General features: G+C 43.2%; 1 protein-coding gene across 2 annotated transcripts in view; it reads left to right on the forward strand.

Annotated features, from left to right (window-relative positions):
• Positions 1 to 22,436, forward strand: part of FAM83H (family with sequence similarity 83 member H) — a 306,466-nt gene that overhangs the window by 69,953 nt on the left and 214,077 nt on the right. Inside the window, exon 1 of one of the 2 annotated variants that reach the window (XM_053715488.1) lies at positions 5,525 to 5,634. The exons of the other annotated variant lie outside the window; for it this stretch is intronic. The gene's annotated coding sequence lies outside the window, so the exon portion shown is untranslated. Of the gene's footprint in view, positions 1 to 5,524; positions 5,635 to 22,436 lie in introns of those variants that run through there. 2 annotated transcript variants of the gene reach the window in all.

Genomic DNA, 22,436 nt, shown 5'->3' on the forward strand with positions numbered 1-22,436 from the left:
TGCTTGGCCTGTGTCTAGAGATGCCTGTGTGATGTGTGAACTATATCTAGGGATGACTGAGTGACCTGTGTCTAGGGGTGCCTTCGTGACCTGTGTCAAGGGGCACCTGAGTGAAATGTTATCATAGGGGTGACCTATGTCTGGGGAAGATAAGTAAACTTTCTTTAGGGCAGTACTCGACAATTGAGGCTAAAATGTAACCTCTGGCTCATAACTTTCTGGGTTAATTTCCATATATCTCTATATACAAATACCACTGCCTGGCTCATAAAAGTATGTCTGTTTTCTAAATATTCTTACTGTGTCTAGGAGCTCCTGAGTGTCCCGTGTCTTGGAGCTCCTGAGTGTCCTGTGTCTAGGAGCTCCTGAGTGTCCTGTGTCTTGGAGCTTCAGAGTGTCCTGTGTCTAGGAGCTCCTGAGTGTCCTGTGTCTTGGAGCTTCTGAGTGTCCTGTGTCTAGGAGCTCCTGAGTGTCCTTTGTCTAGGAGCTCCTGAGTGTCCTGTGTCTTGGAGCTTCAGAGTGTCCTGTGTCTAGGAGCTCCTGAGTGTCCTGTGTCTAGGAGCTCCTGAGTGTCCTGTGTCTTGGAGCTCCAGAGTGTCCTGTGTCTAGGAGCTCCTGAGTGTCCTGTGTCTTGGAGCTCCAGAGTGTCCTGTGTCTAGGAGCTCCAGAGTGTCCTGTGTCTAGGAGCTCCTGAGTGTCCTGTGTCTAGGAGCTCCCGAGTGTCCTGTGTCTAGGAGCTCCCGAGTGTCCTGTGTCTAGGAGCTCCCGAGTGTCCTGTGTCTAGGAGCTCCTGAGTGTCCTGTGTCTAGGAGCTCCCGAGTGTCCTGTGTCTAGGAGCTCCTGAGTGTCCTGCAGGTGTGCAAGAATGTTTTCCATTTGCAGGAGCACTAGATGGCCGCAGGTGTGTAAGAATGTTTTCCATTTGCAGGAGCACTAGATGGCCGCAGGTGTGTAAGAATGTTTTCCATTTGCAGGAGCACTAGATAGCAGCAGGTGTGTAAGAATGTTATCCATTTGCAGGAGCACTAGATGGCAGCAGGTGTGCAAGAATGTTATCCATTTGTAGGAGCACTAGAGGGCAGCAGGTTTGTAAGAATGTTATCCATTTGTAGGAGCACTAGATAGCAGCAGGTGTGTAAGAATGTTATCCATTTGCAGGAGCACTAGATGGCAGCAGGTGTGTAAGAATGTTATCCATTTGTAGGAGCACTAGATAGCAGCAGGTGTGTAAGAATGTTATCCATTTGCAGGAGCACTAGATGGCAGCAGGTGTGTAATAATGTTATCCATTTGCAGGAGCACTAGATGGCAGCAGGTGTGTAAGAATGTTATCCATTTGCAGGAGCACTAGATGGCAGCAGGTGTGTAAGAATGTTATCCATTTGCAGGAGCACTAGATAGCAGCAGGTGTGTAAGAATGTTATCCATTTGCAGGAGCACTAGATGGCAGCAGGTGTGCAAGAATGTTATCCATTTGTAGGAGCACTAGAGGGCAGCAGGTGTGTAAGAATGTTATCCATTTGCAGGAGCACTATATGGCCGCAGGTTTGTAAGAATGTTATCCATTTGCAGGAGCACTAGATGGCAGCAGGTGTGTAAGAATGTTATCCATTTGCAGGAGCACTAGATGGCCGCAGGTGTGTAAGAATGTTTTCCATTTGCAGGAGCACTAGATGGCCGCAGGTGTGTAAGAATGTTTTCCATTTGCAGGAGCACTAGATGGCAGCAGGTGTGCAAGAATGTTATCCATTTGCAAGAGCACTAGAGGGCAGCAGGTGTGCAAGAATGTTATCCATTTGCAAGAGCACTAGAGGGCCGCAGGTGTGTAAGAATGTTTTCCATTTGCAGGAGCGCTATATGGCAGCAGGTGTGTAAGAATGTTATCCATTTGCAGGAGCACTAGATGGCAGCAGGTGTGTAAGAATGTTATCCATTTGCAGGAGCACTATATGGCCGCAGGTGTGTAAGAATGTTATCCATTTGCAGGAGCAATAGAGGGCAGCAGGTGTGTAAGAATGTTATCCATTTGCAGGAGCACTAGAGGGCAGCAGGTGTGCAAGAATGTTATCCATTTGCAGGAGCACTAGATGGCAGCAGGTGTGCAGGAATGTTATCCATTTGCAGGAGCACTAGATGGCCGCAGGTGTGTAAGAATGTTATCCATTTGTAGGAGCACTAGAGGGCAGCAGGTGTGCAAGAATGTTTTCCATTTGCAGGAGCACTAGAGGGCAGCATTAGTTTCTACCAAGTAGTACTACAGACAACTACCTAGGTATCTCTTCAGCACAGAATACCATGGGAACAAGGCAAATCTGATAATAGAAGTAAATTGAAAACTTTTTTGAATTGGTCTGTTCTGTCATATTCATTTAATGGTCCTTTCAGGATGCTTGGCCTGTGTCTAGAGATGCCTGTGTGATGTGTGAACTATATCTAGGGGTGCCTGAGTGACCTGTGTCTAGGGGTGCCTGAGTGACCTGTGTCTAGGGGTGCCTGCGTGACCTGTGTCTAGGGGTGCCTGCGTGATCTGTGTCTAGGGGTGCCTGTGTGACCTGTGTCTAGGGGTGCCTGCGTGATCTGTGTCTAGGGGTGCCTGCGTGACCTGTGTCTAGGGGTGCCTGCGTGATCTGTGTCTAGGGGTGCCTGTGTGACCTGTGTCTAGGGGTGCCTGCGTGATCTGTGTCTAGGGGTGCCTGCGTGATCTGTGTCTAGGGGTGCCTGTGTGACCTGTGTCGCCTGAGTGACCTGTGTCTAGGGGTGCCTGCGTGACCTGTGTCTAGGGGTGCCTGAGTGACCTGTGTCTATGGGTGCCTGAGTGACCTGTGTCTAGGGGTGCCTGTGTAACCTGTGTCGCCTTCGTGACCTGTGTCTAAGGGTGCCTGCGTGACCTGTGTCTAGGGGTGCCTGAGTGACCTGTGTCTAGGGGTGCCTGAGTGACCTGTGTCTAGGGGTGCCTGAGTGACCTGTGTCTAGGGGTGCCTGAGTGACCTGTGTCTAGGGGTGCCTGAGTGACCTGTGTCTAGGGGTGCCTGCGTAACCTGTGTCTAGGGGTGCCTGCGTGACCTGTGTCAAGGGGTGCCTGCGTGACCTGTGTCAAGGGGCACCTGAGTGAAATGTTATCTGTGTCTAGGGGTGACCTATGTCTGGGGGAAGATAAGTAAACTTTCTTTAGGGCAGTACTCGACAATTGAGGCTAAAATGTAACCTCTGGCTCATAACTTTCTGGGTTAATTTCCATATATCTCTATATACAAATACCACTGCCTGGCTCATAAAAGTATGTCTGTTTTCTAAATATTCTTACTGTGTCTAGGAGCTCCTGAGTGTCCTGTGTCTAGGAGCTCCTGAGTGTCCTGTGTCTAGGAGCTCCTGAGTGTCCTGTGTCTAGGAGCTCCTGAGTGTCCTGTGTCTAGGAGCTCCTGAGTGTCCTGTGTCTAGGAGCTCCTGAGTGTCCTGTGTCTAGGAGCTCCTGAGTGTCCTGTGTCTAGGAGCTCCTGAGTGTCCTGTGTCTAGGAGCTCCTGAGTGTCCTGTGTCTAGGAGCTCCTGAGTGTCCTGTGTCTAGGAGCTCCTGAGTGTCCCGTGTCTAGGAGCTCCTGAGTGTCCCGTGTCTAGGAGCTCCTGAGTGTCCCGTGTCTAGGAGCTCCTGAGTGTCCCGTGTCTAGGAGCTCCTGAGTGTCCTGTGTCTAGGAATTCCGGAGTGTCCTGTGTCTAGGAGCTCCTTAATGTGTCCTTTATCTAGGAGCTCCTGAGTGTCCTGTGTCTAGGAGCTCCTGAGTGTCCTGTGTCTAGGAGCTCCTGAGTGTCCTGTGTCTAGGGGCACAAGTGTCCTGTGTCTATGGGCGCCTGACAGTCCCGTGTCTAGGGGCGCCTCAGTGACCTTTGTCTAGGGGGGCCTGAATGACCTGTGTCTATGGGCGCCTGAATGACCTGTGTCTATGGGACGCATGAATGACCTGTGTCTATGGGACGCATGAATGACCTGTGTCTATGGGGCGCATGAATGACCTGTGTCTAGGGGGCGCATGAATGACCTGTGTCTAGGGGGCGCATGAATGACCTGTGTCTAGGGGGCGCATGAATGACCTGTGTCTATGGGGCGCATGAATGACCTGTGTCTAGGGGGCGCATGAATGACCTGTGTCTAGGGGGCGCATGAATGACCTGTGTCTAGGGGGCGCATGAATGACCTGTGTCTAGGGGGCGACTGAATGACATGTGTCTAGGGGGCGACTGAATGACCTGTGTCTAGGGGGTGCCTGAATGACCTGTGTCTAGGGGGCGCCTGAATGACCTGTGTCTAGGGGGCGACTGAATGACCTGTGTCTGGGGGGCGACTGAATGACCTGTGTCTGGGGGGCGACTGAATGACCTGTGTCTGGGGGGCGACTGAATGACCTGTGTCTGGGGGGCGAATAAATGACCTGTGTCTGGGGGGCGACTGAATGACCTGTGTCTGGGGGGCGAATAAATGACCTGTGTCTGGGGGGCGACTGAATGACCTGTGTCTGGGGGGCGCATGAATGACCTGTGTCTGGGGGGCGCATGAATGACCTGTGTCTAGGGGGCGACTGAATGACCTGTGTCTAGGGTGCGCCTGAATGACATGTGTCTAGGGACGTCTGAGTGGCCTGTGTCTAGGGGCGTCTGAGTGGCCTGTGTCTGGGGGGCGACTGAATGACCTGTGTCTGGGGGGCGAATAAATGACCTGTGTCTGGGGGGCGCATGAATGACCTGTGTCTAGGGGGCGACTGAATGACCTGTGTCTGGGGGGCGCATGAATGACCTGTGTCTAGGGGGCGACTGAATGACCTGTGTCTAGGGTGCGCCTGAATGACATGTGTCTAGGGACGTCTGAGTGGCCTGTGTCTAGGGGCGTCTGAGTGGCCTGTGTCTGGGGGGCGACTGAATGACCTGTGTCTGGGGGGCGAATAAATGACCTGTGTCTGGGGGGCGACTGAATGACCTGTGTCTGGGGGGCGCATGAATGACCTGTGTCTAGGGGGCGACTGAATGACCTGTGTCTAGGGTGCGCCTGAATGACATGTGTCTAGGGACGTCTGAGTGGCCTGTGTCTAGGGGCGTCTGAGTGGCCTTTGTCTAGGGGTGTAACCGTGTGATATTCATTGTACCCCCTCTATAGCACTGCAGAATCTGTGTATTACAAACTCTATATTGTTTGTGACCATAGGATATTTTCACTGCAGCTTTCACTATGACACAATTGATAAATTTGCAGGTTTTAGACTTGTGTCCTGACTCATAACCTACGTCACGGTGCTAGAAATCGAATTAGGTCTCCTGTCCTGAGGTTCTTGCTTATAACAGACTGGTGGTTCTTTATGTGACTATTAGTTGTGTAGTGCAGAATACACTGACAGCTTCAGAAAGAGGAGTAGTGCATGAGTCAACATGTCGGATTCTCTCAATGCTGTGTCATTGTTCTGGGCTACGACACCTCACTCCTCCCCCATCCTGACAGATAACTGCAGTCACCCTGATTTTACTTTCTTATATTCTAATATTGGGATTCTTATCCCGTTCATGTGTCTAATGGTATAGACCTGGGACATCTTTCAAGTCTGTGTTTGGACTAAATCTCTTCAGAAGCACAAAGACTCGGGAGTCTGAACTCAGTAAGTTTGTTTTTATTTTTTATAATGTTATGTGCAATTCATATGTTTACACTGATTAAAGGTTATGTTCCCTAAAACCATTGTTTCTGTAATGTAAGGCCCAGACTGGTTTCTGCTATTGTAGTCTGGAAGATAATGGTTTTCCATCTGTTTACTTGAAAGGAAGTGTTCATTGTATTGTTTTATCACCAAAATCTCAAAAAGGTTTGAGAATTTTGGCCAAAGTTTGGAACGTCAGACAAAGCTGGTGGGAGCTGTTCTTGGTGTCTGCTTAATTAAGTTTTGCGCCAACATGTTGGAGCTTTCCATGCTTCGGAAATGTTTTTGGGAGAGACCCCACTGTTTTGGTGACAATAAAATTATATAAACAATCATGGACCACACCTTGCTGTGCTGGAGTTGGAAGTAACATTCACCAATCTCCCATTGTCACTGAAAGATGACATTATGTAGTGACTCAGATACTTAGTGTATCAAAAAGCGTACAGATCCCACCCCTTGTTTTATGTCACCTTGACAGAGACATGAAATTATCCCAAAGCGTCAGTCTCAGTCTGGCCAACTGTAGGTGCAGCTTGGAAAAGTCCTTATGGCTCAGACATTTCTAGCTGCAGAGTGACATGAGAAAGGGACCAATGTCCCACTCAAACAGCATCCCTTTCAGCAGGGCAATGCAGATGGAGGACTCCCCAATACCATGGAATCTGAGCATATCACCACTTAGTGACTCAATAGCACTGAGACAGAAGTCTTGGATGACACGACGGTCATCTGCTTTCTTATTGCAAGATGAAATAGATGAGATATTCAGCTCATCCACCTCCTTTTGGGATGAATCTATGGTAGGTCCATCTGTTGTGAATCTTATTCTTCTTTCTCTGTCCCCAAGCTATACATATCCTATCTGTATACCATGAGTGTGTGTGTGTATGTACATAGGGGGTTTGCATTTCTGCTGCTCACCCTACAACTGTTTATAAAGGCAAAGAAACAACAACAAAACAAATAGATCTCACTGTTAACTGAAGCTGTGTGCAGCAGAGCAGTGAAGGGGTTACAGTGTCAGCATATGGGGTAATTACTTTTGAAGGCCTGGCTAGGAGACGCGGTGAGACTCAGGTAGCAGCAGGTTCTGATGCAGGAAGGTATGCACACAGGACAGGTAGGGACAGGCAGGCACGGAGAGGCCTGGGAAAGCAGGAATAAGCAGAGCAGGGAGGGATACTCATCAGTCAGGTATGTGTGAGGTGTGAGCACAAAACGCAGGACTCCTTCACTGACGGCAAACTGATCTTCTAATAAAGACTTGTGAGATATTCTGATGTACCTGGTCACTCAAACCAATTGGTCTGTTTATAACTAACCACAGGTGCCAGAGAGGCATTGATATAGTGTGTAGTAATAGTCTGCGGATTTGTTTAGTGGCTTCGGTGTCAGGCCCAGAGGCTCCCAGCAGTGACCCATACACATTCTATACAAACAAGATTGTGACGTCTGTATAACATGTTTATCCTGTGCCGATGCTGCCTGTGGTGTGTAAATATTTTGTGCTTTTTATGCATTTGTGCTGCTCCTCATCTGTTTATAAAAATGTTATTAAGCTAAAATGTAAATACAGTTCTTCCCTATTTCTTTTTGTGCAGCAGCATCTTCCCCAAGTCACTCACAGCTGCACTAAGTGCCGGATGATCTGAAGCTCTCTGCTCTGGCGGAATAATCTAAAGGTCTCTGCTCTGGCGGAATAATCTAAAGGTCTCTGCTCTGGCGGAATAATCTAAAACTCTCTGCTCTGGCAGAATAATCTAAAGGTCTCTGCTCTGGCAGAATAATCTAAAGGTCTCTGCTCTGGCAGAATAATCTAAAGGTCTCTGCTCTGGCGGAATAATCTACAGATCTCTGCTCTGGCAGAATAATCTAAAGCTCTCTGCTCTGGCAGAATAATCTAAAACTCTGCTCTGGCAGAATAATCTAAAGCTCTCTGCTCTGTCGGAATAATCTAAAGGTCTCTGCTCTGGTGGAATAATCTAAAACTCTCTGCTCTGGCAGATTAATCTAAAGCTCTCTGCTCTGGCGGAATAATCTAAAGCTCTCTGCTCTGGCAGAATAATCTAAAACTCTCTGCTCTGGCGGAATAATCTAAAGCTCTCTGCTCTGGCGGAATAATCTAAAGCTCTCTGCTCTGGCAGATTAATCTAAAACTCTCTGCTCTGGCAGATTAATCTAAAACTCTCTGCTCTGGCGGAATAATCTAAAGGTCTCTGCTCTGGCGGAATAATCTAAAGGTCTCTGCTCTGGCAGAATAATCTAAAGCTCTCTGCTCTGGCAGAATAATCTAAAGGTCTCTGCTCTGGCAGAATAATCTAAAACTCTCTGCTCTGGTGGGATGATCTAAAGCTCTCTGCTCTGGCAGAATAATCTGAAGGTCTCTGCTCTGGCAGAATAATCTAAAACTCTCTGCTCTGGCAGAATAATCTAAAACTCTCTGCTCTGGTGGAATAATCTAAAGATCTCTGCTCTGGCGGAATAATCTAAAGATCTCTGCTCTGGCGGAATAATCTAAAACTCTCTGCTCTGGCAGAATAATCTAAAGCTCTCTGCTCTGGCGGAATAATCTAAAGCTCTCTGCTCTGGCGGAATAATCTAAAGATCTCTGCTCTGGCGGAATAATCTAAAACTCTCTGCTCTGGCAGAATAATCTAAAGCTCTCTGATCTGGCAGAATAATCTAAAGCTCTCTGCTCTGGCGGAATAATCTAAAACTCTCTGCTCTGGCGAAATAATCTAAAACTCTCTGCTCTGGCGGAATAATCTAAAACTCTCTGCTCTGGCGAAATAATCTAAAACTCTCTGCTCTGGCGAAATAATCTAAAACTCTCTGCTCTGGCGAAATAATCTAAAGCTCTCTGCTCTGGCAGAATAATCTAAAGCTCTCTGCTCTGGCAGAATAATCTAAAGCTCTCTGCTCTGGCAGAATAATCTAAAGCTCTCTGCTCTGGTGGAATAATCTTAAAGAGACACTGAACCCAAATTTTTTCTTTTGTAATTCAGACAGAGCAGCAATTTTCAGCAACTTTCTAATTTACTCCTATTATCAATTTTTCTTAGTTCTCTTGCTATCATTATTTGAAAAAGAAGGCATCTAAGCTTTTTTTTTGTTTTAGTACTCTGGACAGCACTTTTTTATTGGTGGATGAATTTATCCACCAATCAGCAAGGACAACCCAGGTTGTTCACCAAAAATGGGCCTGCATCTAAACTTACATTTTTGCATTTCAAATAAAGATACCAAGAGTATGAAGAAAATTTGATAATAGGAGTAAATTAGAAAGTTGCTTAAAATTTCATGCTCAGTCTGAATCACGAAATAAAAATTTTGTGTACAGTGTCCCTTTAAACTCTCTGCTCTGGCGGAATAATCTAAAGCTCTCTGCTCTGGCAGAAATATTTAAAGCTCTCTGCTCTGGCGGAATAATCTAAAGCTCTCTGCTCTGGCGGAATAATCTAAAGCTCTCTGCTCTGGCAGAATAATCTAAAGGTCTCTGCTCTGGCGGAATAATCTAAAACTCTCTGCTCTGGCAGAATAATCTAAAGCTCTCTGCTCTGGCAGAATAATCTAAAGCTCTCTGCTCTGGCAGAATAATCTGAAGGTCTCTGCTCTGGCAGAATAATCTGAAGGTCTCTGCTCTGGCGGAATAATCTAAAGCTCTCTGCTCTGGCGGAATAATCTAAAGCTCTCTGCTCTGGCAGAAATATTTAAAGCTCTCTGCTCTGGCGGAATAATCTAAAACTCTCTGCTCTGGCAGAATAATCTAAAGGTCTCTGCTCTGGCGGAATAATCTAAAACTCTCTGCTCTGGCAGAATAATCTAAAGCTCTCTGCTCTGGCAGAATAATCTAAAACTCTCTGCTCTGGCAGAATAATCTGAAGGTCTCTGCTCTGGCAGAATAATCTGAAGGTCTCTGCTCTGGCGGAATAATCTAAAGCTCTCTGCTCTGGCGGAATAATCTAAAGCTCTCTGCTCTGGCAGAAATATTTAAAGCTCTCTGCTCTGGCGGAATAATCTAAAGATCTCTGCTCTGGCGGAATAATCTAAAACTCTCTGCTCTGGCAGAATAATCTAAAGGTCTCTGCTCTGGCGGAATAATCTAAAACTCTCTGCTCTGGCAGAATAATCTAAAGCTCTCTGCTCTGGCAGAATAATCTGAAGGTCTCTGCTCTGGCAGAATAATCTAAAGCTCTCTGCTCTGGCAGAATAATCTAAAGCTCTCTGCTCTGGCAGAATAATCTAAAGCTCTCTGCTCTGGCAGAATAATCTAAAGCTCTCTGCTCTGGCGGAATAATCTGAAGCTCTCTGCTCTGGCGGAATAATCTAAAGCTCTCTGCTCTGGCAGAATAATCTAAAGCTCTCTGCTCTGGCGGAATAATCTGAAGCTCTCTGCTCTGGCGGAATAATCTAAAACTCTCTGCTCTGGCGGAATAATCTAAAGCTCTCTGCTCTGGCGGAATAATCTAAACCTCTTTGCTCTGGCAGATTAATCTAAAGCTCTCTGCTCTGGCAGAATAATCTAAAGCTCTCTGCTCTGGCGGAATAATCTAAAGCTCTCTGCTCTGGCGGAATAATCTTAAAGAGACACTGAACCCAAATTTTTTCTTTTGTAATTCAGACAGAGCAGCAATTTTCAGCAACTTTCTAATTTACTCCTATTATCAATTTTTCTTAGTTCTCTTGCTATCATTATTTGAAAAAGAAGGCATCTAAGCTTTTTTTTTGTTTTAGTACTCTGGACAGCACTTTTTTATTGGTGGATGAATTTATCCACCAATCAGCAAGGACAACCCAGGTTGTTCACCAAAAATGGGCCTGCATCTAAACTTACATTTTTGCATTTCAAATAAAGATACCAAGAGTATGAAGAAAATTTGATAATAGGAGTAAATTAGAAAGTTGCTTAAAATTTCATGCTCAGTCTGAATCACGAAATAAAAATTTTGTGTACAGTGTCCCTTTAAACTCTCTGCTCTGGCGGAATAATCTAAAGCTCTCTGCTCTGGCAGAAATATTTAAAGCTCTCTGCTCTGGCGGAATAATCTAAAGCTCTCTGCTCTGGCGGAATAATCTAAAGCTCTCTGCTCTGGCAGAATAATCTAAAGGTCTCTGCTCTGGCGGAATAATCTAAAACTCTCTGCTCTGGCAGAATAATCTAAAGCTCTCTGCTCTGGCAGAATAATCTAAAGCTCTCTGCTCTGGCAGAATAATCTGAAGGTCTCTGCTCTGGCAGAATAATCTGAAGGTCTCTGCTCTGGCGGAATAATCTAAAGCTCTCTGCTCTGGCGGAATAATCTAAAGCTCTCTGCTCTGGCAGAAATATTTAAAGCTCTCTGCTCTGGCGGAATAATCTAAAGCTCTCTGCTCTGGCGGAATAATCTAAAGCTCTCTGCTCTGGCAGAATAATCTAAAGGTCTCTGCTCTGGCGGAATAATCTAAAACTCTCTGCTCTGGCAGAATAATCTAAAGCTCTCTGCTCTGGCAGAATAATCTAAAGCTCTCTGCTCTGGCAGAATAATCTGAAGGTCTCTGCTCTGGCAGAATAATCTGAAGGTCTCTGCTCTGGCGGAATAATCTAAAGCTCTCTGCTCTGGCAGAATAATCTAAAACTCTCTGCTCTGGCGAGATGATCTGAAGCTCTCTGCTCTGGCGAGATGATCTAAAGCTCTCTGCTCTGGCAGAATAATCTAAAGCTCTCTGCTGTGGCGGAATAATCTAAAACTCTCTGCTCTGGCGGGATGATCTAAAGCTCTCTGCTCTGGCAGAATAATCTGAAGGTCTCTGCTCTGGCAGAATAATCTGAAGGTCTCTGCTCTGGCAGAATAATCTAAAGCTCTCTGCTCTGGCAGAATAATCTAAAGCTCTCTGCTCTGGCAGAATAATCTAAAGCTCTCTGCTCTGGCGAGATGATCTGAAGCTCTCTGCTCTGGCGGAATAATCTAAAGCTCTCTGCTCTGGCGAGATGATCTGAAGCTCTCTGCTCTGGCAGAATAATCTAAAGGTCTCTGCTCTGGCGGAATAATCTAAAACTCTCTGCTCTGGCAGAATAATCTAAAGCTCTCTGCTGTGGCGGAATAATCTAAAACTCTCTGCTCTGGCGGAATAATCTAAAACTCTCTGCTCTGGCAGAATAATCTGAAGCTCTCTGCTCTGGCAGAATAATCTAAAGCTCTCTGCTCTGGCGGAATAATCTAAATGCTCTGTGCTTACAGCTGTAGTCCTGCACCGCTCTGTGCTTACAGCTTTAGTCCTGCACCGCTCTGTGCTTACAGCTTTAGTCCTGCACCGCTCTGTGCTTACAGCTTTAGTCCTGCACCGCTCTGTGCTTACAGCTGTAGTCCTGCACCTCTCTGTGCTTACAGCTTTAGTCCTGCACCGCTCTGTGCTTACAGCTTTAGTCCTGCACCACTCTGTGCTTACAGCTTTCGTCCTGCACTTCTCTGTGCTTACAGCTTTAGTCCTGCACCACTCTGTGCTTACAGCTTTAGTCCTGCACCGCTCTGTGCTTACAGCTTTAGTCCTGCACCGCTCTGTGCTTACAGCTTTAGTCCTGCACCGCTCTGTGCTTACAGCTTTAGTCCTGCACCGCTCTGTGCTTACAGCTTTAGTCCTGCACCGCTCTGTGCTTACAGCTGTAGTCCTGCACCTCTCTGTGCTTACAGCTTTAGTCCTGCACCGCTCTGTGCTTACAGCTTTAGTCCTGCACCACTCTGTGCTTACAGCTTTCGTCCTGCACTTCTCTGTGCTTACAGCTTTAGTCCTGCACCGCTCTGTGCTTACAGCTTTAGTCCTGCACCGCTCTGTGCTTACAGCTTTAGTCCTGCACCGCTCTGTGCTTACAGCTTTAGTCCTGCACCGCTCTGTGCTTACAGCTTTAGTCCTGCACCACTCTGTACTCACAGCTTTAGTCCTGCACCACTCTGTGCTTACAGCTTTAGTCCTGTACCTTTCTGTGCTTACAGCTTTAGTCCTGCACCACTCTGTGCTTACAGCTTTAGTCCTGCACCACTCTGTGCTTACAGCTTTAGTCCTGCACCGTTCTGTGCTTACAGCTTTAGTCCTGCACCACTCTGTGCTTACAGCTGTAGTCCTGCACCGTTCTGGGCTTACAGCTTTAGTCCTGCACCGCTCTGTGCTTACAGCTTTAGTCCTGCACCTCTCTGTGCTTACAGCTTTAGCCCTGCACCTCTCTGTGCTTACAGCTTTAGTCCTGCACCACTCTGTGCTTACAGCTTTAGTCCTGTACCTTTCTGTGCTTACAGCTTTAGTCCTGCACCACTCTGTGCTTACAGCTTTAGTCCTGCACCACTCTGTGCTTACAGCTTTAGTCCTGCACCGTTCTGTGCTTACAGCTTTAGTCCTGCACCACTCTGTGCTTACAGCTGTAGTCCTGCACCGTTCTGGGCTTACAGCTTTAGTCCTGCACCGCTCTGTGCTTACAGCTTTAGTCCTGCACCTCTCTGTGCTTACAGCTTTAGCCCTGCACCTCTCTGTGCTTACAGCTTTAGTCCTGCACCACTCTGTGCTTACAGCTTTAGTCCTGCACCGCTCTGTGCTTACAGCTTTAGTCATGCACTTCTCTGTGCTTACAGCTTTAGTCCTGCACCGCTCTGTGCTTACAGCTTTAGTCCTGTACCGCTCTGTGCTTACAGCTTTAGTCCTGCACCGCTCTGTGCTTACAGCTTTAGTCCTGCACCGCTCTGTGCTTACAGCTTTAGTCCTGCACCGTTCTGTGCTTACAGCTTTAGTCCTGCACCGCTCTGTGCTTACAGCTTTAGTCCTGCACCGTTCTGTGCTTACAGCTTTAGTCCTGCACCGCTCTGTGCTTACAGCTTTAGTCCTGCACCGCTCTGTGCTTACAGCTTTAGTCCTGCACCGCTCTGTGCTTACAGCTTTAGTCCTGTACCGTTCTGGGCTTACAGCTTCAGTCCTGCACCGTTCTGGGCTTACAGCTTTAGTCCTGCACCACTCTGTGCTTACAGCTTTAGTCTTGCACCGCTCTGTGCTTACAGCTTTAGTCCTGCACCGTTCTGGGCTTACAGCTTTATTCCTGCACCGTTCTGTGCTTACAGCTTTAGTCATGCACCGCTCTGTGCTTACAGCTTTAGTCATGCACCGCTCTGTGCTTACAGCTTTAGTCCTGCACCGCTCTGTGCTTACAGCTTTAGTCATGCACCGCTCTGTGCTTACAGCTTTAGTCCTGCACCTCTCTGTGCTTACAGCTTTAGTCCTGCACCGCTCTGTGCTTACAGCTTTAGTCCTGCACCTCTCTGTGCTTACAGCTTTAGTCCTGCACCGCTCTGTGCTTACAGCTTTAGTCCTGCACCGCTCTGTGCTTACAGCTTTAGTCCTGCACCGCTCTGTGCTTACAGCTTTAGTCCTGCACCGCTCTGTGCTTACAGCTTTAGTCCTGCACCGCTCTGTGCTTACAGCTTTAGTCCTGCACCGCTCTGTGCTTACAGCTTTAGTCCTGCACCGCTCTGTGCTTACAGCTTTAGTCCTGCACCGCTCTGTGCTTACAGCTTTAGTCCTGCACCGCTCTGTGCTTACAGCTTTAGTCCTGCACCACTCTGTGCTTACAGCTTTAGTCCTGCACCACTCTGTGCTTACAGCTTTAGTCCTGTACCTTTCTGTGCTTACAGCTTTAGTCCTGCACCACTCTGTGCTTACAGCTTTAGTCCTGCACCACTCTGTGCTTACAGCTTTAGTCCTGCACCGTTCTGTGCTTACAGCTTTAGTCCTGCACCACTCTGTGCTTACAGCTGTAGTCCTGCACCGTTCTGGGCTTACAGCTTTAGTCCTGCACCGCTCTGTGCTTACAGCTTTAGTCCTGCACCACTCTGTGCTTACAGCTTTAGTCCTGCACCGCTCTGTGCTTACAGCTGTAGTCCTGCACCGCTCTGTGCTTACAGCTGTAGTCCTGCACCGCTCTGTGCTTACAGCTGTAGTCCTGCACCGTTCTGTGCTTACAGCTTTAGTCCTGCACCGCTCTGTGCTTACAGCTTTAGTCCTGCACCGCTCTGTGATTAAAGCTCTGTACCGTGCACCATACTGTGCTGATAGTTGTAGTCCTATAATTAGGTATACATATTAATAAACCAATTTCAGGTGATAGTAAAGAGTACATTTTTGGAACTACTTGCTCATCTTTCTGTAAAGGAAGTTTAGGTCTCTACAAGCTTGAGTTAGTTTACTTTTTTCTTCCATATGTTTATCTACGTATGTGGTGTACCAGATTTACCCTGTGCCCTCTGCATATGATCGATCACATCTTGTAACTGGTTTTGCTAAACCCAATCCATAAAGTGTGATGTCACAACGCAAGAGGGAATAGCAATAAGTTCCATGAGCCACCGCTGTGTCATTTCCGACCTGGAATATGTCATAGTGACTCAGGAGTTTCTGTATAAACCTGCAGTCTGTTTTATTTGGACATTTACCTGTGACAGATGATTAAGGCCAAACCCTCATCTGTCTATATTAAATCAAAGCTTTGAGTATATCACTTGGGAAATATTCATACAGCTCTCTCAGTCACTTGTGAATCTGCTGTATTCTGTTGTGCTAATAGGAAGGGGAGTGGGTGCGTAGAACAGGTTCTCAGCAGTTATGATAATTGTGCAAAGAAATAATAAGTACAAGAGTCTTACAGTAGCTGGGAATTCACAAGAGCAAACACAAATACTTCTGGGTTAAATGCCTGATTTTGATAGTGGAGTACACCTAGCGCCTACTAAATAAGACCTCTGGCTTTGATAATTTGACACCTAGTTGTCAAAATGGAAAGATGAAACTAATAAGGTATACCAAAGCGTCAACTATACGAAGGCTGGGTCTGGACCAAAGCGCCAACTATACGAAGGCTGGGTCTGGACCAAAGCGCCAACTATACGAAGGCTGGGTCTGGACCAAAGCGCCAACTATACGAAGGCTGGGTCTGGACCAAAGCGCCAACTATACGAAGGCTGGGTCTGGACCTAATGCAATATTATCAAACGATTACAATAAACAATTTATTGAGTACACAAATAAGTTAAAAACATGGATCCATGTATAAACAATCACATTTATACAACAATAATAGCTAAATGAATAGTTAAAACAAATAGTTAAATAGCAGATATGGCATTTAAAATTGTGCAAACATTGCTCTTAAAAAATATTCCTATAAAATTCCAAATTAAGTATAAGGCTCACAACAAAAATTCAACTTTGTGTTTACCACATACACATAATAGGTGAAATATATTAGTCAGTTATATAATATTATCTAACTTATAATGTTCTCGATTCTATGCAATGCTCCTAAATATTGCCAATAGTGACTAATGTGTAAGGCTCTGAGTAAGACCTTTAACTGTGTGTTTAACACATACGCATTGTCAAGTAAAATATATTGTGACAGCAATAAGCCAATGTAAAGAATGTGTATCAAAAAAGTTGTGTGCAAAAATTATTAATGGTCAAAAAATTGGTTGATCTTCAAAAAACGTGAATTAAGAACAAAGATTGTGAAAAATGAAAAACCAAAAATTTACAAAAACATTGTGGTGTGTTCAGATAGTAACTTATATAAATGTAAATAATAGTCCAAAAAATAGTCCAACAGTGAAAACTTAATAGAAATAATCATCCAACAATAAATTATAATAAGTAGTGTGTCTCTTTAAGAAAAAACAATAATCCTTAAAGTGTTGTGAATCCTAACAGCAATAGTTATGGTGATTTTCCAAGTGTTTTATACTGAATAGCAGTGTCAGTACTTGTTAGCCATAGTAGCCAAGTGTTTTATACTGAATAGCAGTGTCAGTACTTGTTAGCCAAGTGTGTTATACTGAATAGTAGTGTCAGTACTTGTTAGCCAAGTGTGTTATACTGAATAGCAGTGTCAGTACCTGCTAGCCAAGTGTTTTATACTGAATAGCAGTGTCAGTACTTGCTAGCCAAGTGTGTTATACTGAATAGCAGTGTCAGTACTTGTTAGCCAAGTGTGTTATACTGAATAGCAGTGTCAGTACTTGTTAGCCATAGTAGCCAAGTGTTTTATACTGAATAGCAGTGTCAGTACTTGTTAGCCAAGTGTGTTATACTGAACAGCAGTGTCAGTACTTGTTAGCCATAGTAGCCAAGTGTTTTATACTGAATAGCAGTGTCAGTACTTGTTAGCCAAGTGTGTTATACTGAATAGCAGTGTCAGTACTTGTTAGCCAAGTGTGTTATACTGAATAGCAGTGTCAGTACTTGTTAGCCATAGTAGCCAAGTGTTTTATACTGAATAGCAGTGTCAGTACTTGTTAGCCAAGTGTGTTATACTGAATAGCAGTGTCAGTACTTGTTAGCCAAGTGTGTTATACTGAATAGCAGTGTCAGTACTTGCTAGCCAAGTGTGTTATACTGAATAGCAGTGTCAGTACTTGCTAGCCATAGTAGCCAAGTGTTTTATACTGAATAGCAGTGTCAGTACTTGTTAGCCAAGTGTGTTATACTGAATAGAAGTGTCAGTACTTGTTAGCCAAGTGTGTTATACTGAATAGCAGTGTCAGTACTTGCTAGCCAAGTGTGTTATACTGAATAGCAGTTTCAGTACTTGCTAGCCAAGTGTTTTATACTGAATAGTAGTGTCAGTACTTGCTAGCCAAGTGTTTTATACTGAATAGCAGTGTCAGTACTTGCTAGCCGAGTGTTTTATACTGAATAGCAGTGTCAGTACTTGCTAGCCAAGTGTTTTATACTGAATAGCAGTGTCAGTACTTGCTAGCCGAGTGTTTTATACTGAATAGCAGTGTCAGTACTTGCTAGCCAAGTGTTTTATACTGAATAGCAGTGTCAGTACTTGCTAGCCAAGTGTTTTATACTGAATAGCAGTGTCAGTACTTGTTAGCCAAGTGTTTTATACTGAATAGCAGTGTCAGTACTTGCTAGCCAAGTGTTTTATACTGAATAGCAGTGTCAGTACTTGTTAGCCAAGTGTTTTATACTGAATAGCAGTGTCAGTACTTGCTAGCCAAGTGTTTTATACTGAATAGCAGTGTCAGTACTTGCTAGCCAAGTGTTTTATACTGAATAGCAGTGTCAGTACTTGTTAGCCAAGTGTTTTATACTGAATAGCAGTGTCAGTACTTGCTAGCCAAGTGTTTTATACTGAATAGCAGTGTCAGTACTCGCTAGGCCAAGTGTGTTATACTGAATAGCAGTGTCAGTACTTGTTAGCCAAGTGTTTTATACTGAATAGCAGTGTCACTACTTGCTAGCCAAGTGTTTTATACTGAATAGCAGTGTCAGTACTTGTTAGCCAAGTGTTTTATACTGAATAGCAGTGTCAGTACTTGCTAGCCAAGTGTTTTATACTGAATAGCAGTGTCAGTACTTGTTAGCCAAGTGTTTTATACGGAATAGTAGTGTCAGTACTTGTTAGCCAAGTGTTTTATACTGAATAGCAGTGTCAGTACTTGTTAGCCAAGTGTTTTATACTGAATAGTAGTGTCAGTACTTGTTAGCCAAGTGTTTTATACTGAATAGCAGTGTCAGTACTTGCTAGCCAAGTGTTTTATACTGAATAGCAGTGTCAGTACTTGTTAGCCAAGTGTTTTATACTGAATAGCAGTGTCAGTACTTGTTAGCCAAGTGTTTTATACTGAATAGCAGTGTCAGTACTTGTTAGCCAAGTGTTTTATACTGAATAGCAGTGTCAGTACTTGTTAGCCAAGTGTTTTATACTGAATAGCAGTGTCAGTACTTGTTAGCCAAGTGTTTTATACTGAATAGCAGTGTCAGTACTTGTTAGCCAAGTGTGTTATACTGAATAGCAGTGTCAGTACTTGCTAGCCAAGTGTTTTATACTGAATAGCAGTGTCAGTACTTGCTAGCCAAGTGTTTTATACTGAATAGCAGTGTCAGTACTAGCTAGCCAAGTGTTTTATACTGAATAGCAGTGTCAGTACTTGCTAGCCAAGTGTTTTATACTGAATAGCAGTGTCACTACTTGCTAGCCAAGTGTTTTATACTGAATAGCAGTGTCAGTACTTGCTAGCCAAGTGTTTAATACTGAATAGCAGTGTCAGTACCTGCTAGCCAAGTGTTTTATACTGAATAGCAGTGTCAGTATTTGCTAGCCAAGTGTTTTATACTGAATAGCAGTGTTAGTACTTGTTAGCCAAGTGTTTTATACTGAATAGCAGTGTCAGTACTTGCTAGCCAAGTGTGTTATACTGAATAGCAGTGTCAGTACTTGCTAGCCAAGTGTTTTATACTGAATAGCAGTGTCAGTACTTGCTACCCAAGTGTGTTATACTGAATAGCAGTGTCAGTACTTGTTAGCCAAGTGTTTTATACTGAATAGCAGTGTCAGTACTTGTTAGCCAAGTGTTTTATACTGAATAGCAGTGTCAGTACTTGCTAGCCAAGTGTTTTATACTGAATAGCAGTGTCAGTACTTGTTAGCCAAGTGTTTTATACTTATTCCCTTATGTAATGCTTATGTAGGGTATGTGTTTATATGCACTCCTTATGTAATGCTTATGTAGGGTATGTGTTTATATGCACTCCTTATGTAATGCTTATGTAGGGTATGAGTTTATATACACTCCTTATGTAATGCTTATGTAGGGTATGAGTTTATATGCACCCCTTATGTAATGCTTATGTAGGGTATGTGTTTATATTCACCCCTTATGTAATGCTTATGTAGGGTATGTGTTTATATGCACTCCTTATGTAATGCTTACGTAGGGTATGTGTTTATATGCACTCCTTATGTAATGCTTATGTAGGGTATGTGTTTATATACACTCCTTATGTAATGCTTATGTAGGGTATGAGTTTATATTCACCCCTTATGTAATGCTTATGTAGGGTATGTGTTTATATGCACTCCTTATGTAATGCTTATGTAGGGTATGTGTTTATATACACCCCTTATGTAATGCTTATGTAGGGTATGTGTTTATATACCCCCCTTATGTAATGCTTATGTAGGGTATGTGTTTATATACACTCCTTATGTAATGCTTATGTAGGGTATGTGTTTATATGCACTCCTTATGTAATGCTTATGTAGGGTATGAGTTTATATTCACCCCTTATGTAATGCTTATGTAGGGTATGTGTTTATATACACTCCTTATGTAATGCTTATGTAGGGTATGTGTTTATATGCACTCCTTATGTAATGCTTATGTAGGGTATGTGTTTATATGCACTCCTTATGTAATGCTTATGTAGGGTATGTGTTTATATATATCCCTTATGTAATGCTTATGTAGGGTATGTGTTTATATACACTCCTTATGTAATTCTTATGTAGGGTATGTGTTTATATATATCCCTTATGTAATGCTTATGTAGGGTATGTGTTTATATGCACTCCTTATGTAATGCTTATGTAGGGTATGAGTTTATATGCACCCCTTATGTAATGCTTATGTAGGGTATGTGTTTATATACACTCCTTATATAATGCTTATGTAGGGTATGTGTTTATATACACTCCTTATGTAATGCTTATGTAGGGTATGTGTTTATATACACTCCTTATGTAATGCTTATGTAGGGTATGTGTTTATATACACTCCTTATGTAATGCTTATGTAGGGTATGTGTTTATATGCACTCCTTATGTAATGCTTATGTAAGGTATGTGTTTATATATATCCCTTATGTAATGCTTATGTAGGGTATGTGTTTATATGCACTCCTTATGTAATGCTTATGTAGGGTATGTGTTTATATGCACTCCTTATGTAATGCTTATGTAGGGTATGAGTTTATATACACTCCTTATGTAATGCTTATGTAGGGTATGAGTTTATATGCACCCCTTATGTAATGCTTATGTAGGGTATGTGTTTATATTCACTCCTTATGTAATGCTTATGTAGGGTATGTGTTTATATACACTCCTTATGTAATGCTTATGTAGGGTATGTGTTTATATGCACTCCTTATGTAATGCTTATGTAGGGTATGTGTTTATATACACTCCTTATGTAATGCTTATGTAGGGTATGTGTTTATATACACTCCTTATGTAATGCTTATGTAGGGTATGTGTTTGTATACACTCCTTATGTAATGCTTATGTAGGGTATGTGTTTATATGCACTCCTTATGTAATGCTTATGTAAGGTATGTGTTTATATACACTCCTTATGTAATGCTTATGTAAGGTATGTGTTTATATACACCCCTTATGTAATGCTTATGTAGGGTATGTGTTTATATACACTCCTTATGTAATGCTTATGTAGGGTATGTGTTTATATACACTCCTTATGTAATGCTTATGTAGGGTATGTGTTTATATGCACCCCTTATGTAATGCTTATGTAGGGTATGAGTTTATATTCACCCCTTATGTAATGCTTATGTAGGTTATGTGTTTATATAACCTCCTTATGTAATGCTTATGTAGGGTATGTGTTTATATATATCCCTTATGTAATGCTTATGTAGGGTATGTGTTTATATGCACTCCTTATGTAATGCTTATGTAGGGTATGAGTTTATATGCACCCCTTATGTAATGCTTATGTAGGGTATGTGTTTATATACACCCCTTATGTAATGCTTATGTAGGGTATGAGTTTATATTCACCCCTTATGTAATGCTTATGTAGGGTATGTGTTTATATGCACTCCTTATGTGATGCTTATGTAGGGTATGTGTTTATATGCACTCCTTATGTAATGCTTATGTAGGGTATGAGTTTATATTCACCCCTTATGTAATGCTTATGTAGGGTATGTGTTTATATATATCCCTTATGTAATGCTTATATAGGGTATGAGTTTATATTCACCCCTTATATAATGCTTATGTAGGGTATGTGTTTATATATATATCCCTTATGTAATGCTTATGTAGGGTATGAGTTTATATTCACCCCTTATGTAATGCTTATGTAGGGTATGTGTTTATATATATATATCCCTTATGTAATGCTTATGTAGGGTATGAGTTTATATTCACCCCTTATGTAATGCTTATGTAGGGTATGTGTTTATATACACTCCTTATGTAATGCTTATGTAGGGTATGTGTTTATATACACTCCTTATGTAATGCTTATGTAGGGTATGTGTTTATATGCACTCCTTATGTAATGCTTATGTAGGGTATGTGTTTATATACACTCCTTATGTAATGCTTATGTAGGGTATGTGTTTATATACACTCCTTATGTAATGCTTATGTAGGGTATGTGTTTATATACACTCCTTATGTAATGCTTATGTAGGTTATGTGTTTATATAACCTCCTTATGTAATGCTTATCTAGGTTATGTGTTTATATAACCTCCTTATGTAATGCTTATCTAGGTTATGTGTTTATATATCCTACTTATGTAACGCTTATGTAGGGTATGTGTTTATATGCACTCCTTATGTAATGCTTATGTAGGGTATGAGTTTATATTCACCCCTTATGTAATGCTTATGTAGGTTATGTGTTTTATACACCCCTTATGTAATGCTTATGTAGAGTATGTGTTTATATGCACTCCTTATGTAATGCTTATGTAGGGTATGAGTTTATATTCACCCCTTATGTAATGCTTATGTAGGGTATGTGTTTATATGCACTCCTTATGTAATGCTTATGTAGGGTATGTGTTTATATGCACTCCTTATGTAATGCTTATGTAGGGTATGTGTTTATATGCACTCCTTATGTAATGCTTATGTAGGGTATGTGTTTATATGCACTCCTTATGTAATGCTTATGTAGGGTATGTGTTTATATGCACTCCTTATGTAAT

This window comes from Bombina bombina, chromosome 5 (genome assembly GCF_027579735.1).
Source record: "Bombina bombina isolate aBomBom1 chromosome 5, aBomBom1.pri, whole genome shotgun sequence".
Lineage (NCBI taxonomy): Eukaryota > Metazoa > Chordata > Amphibia > Anura > Bombinatoridae > Bombina > Bombina bombina.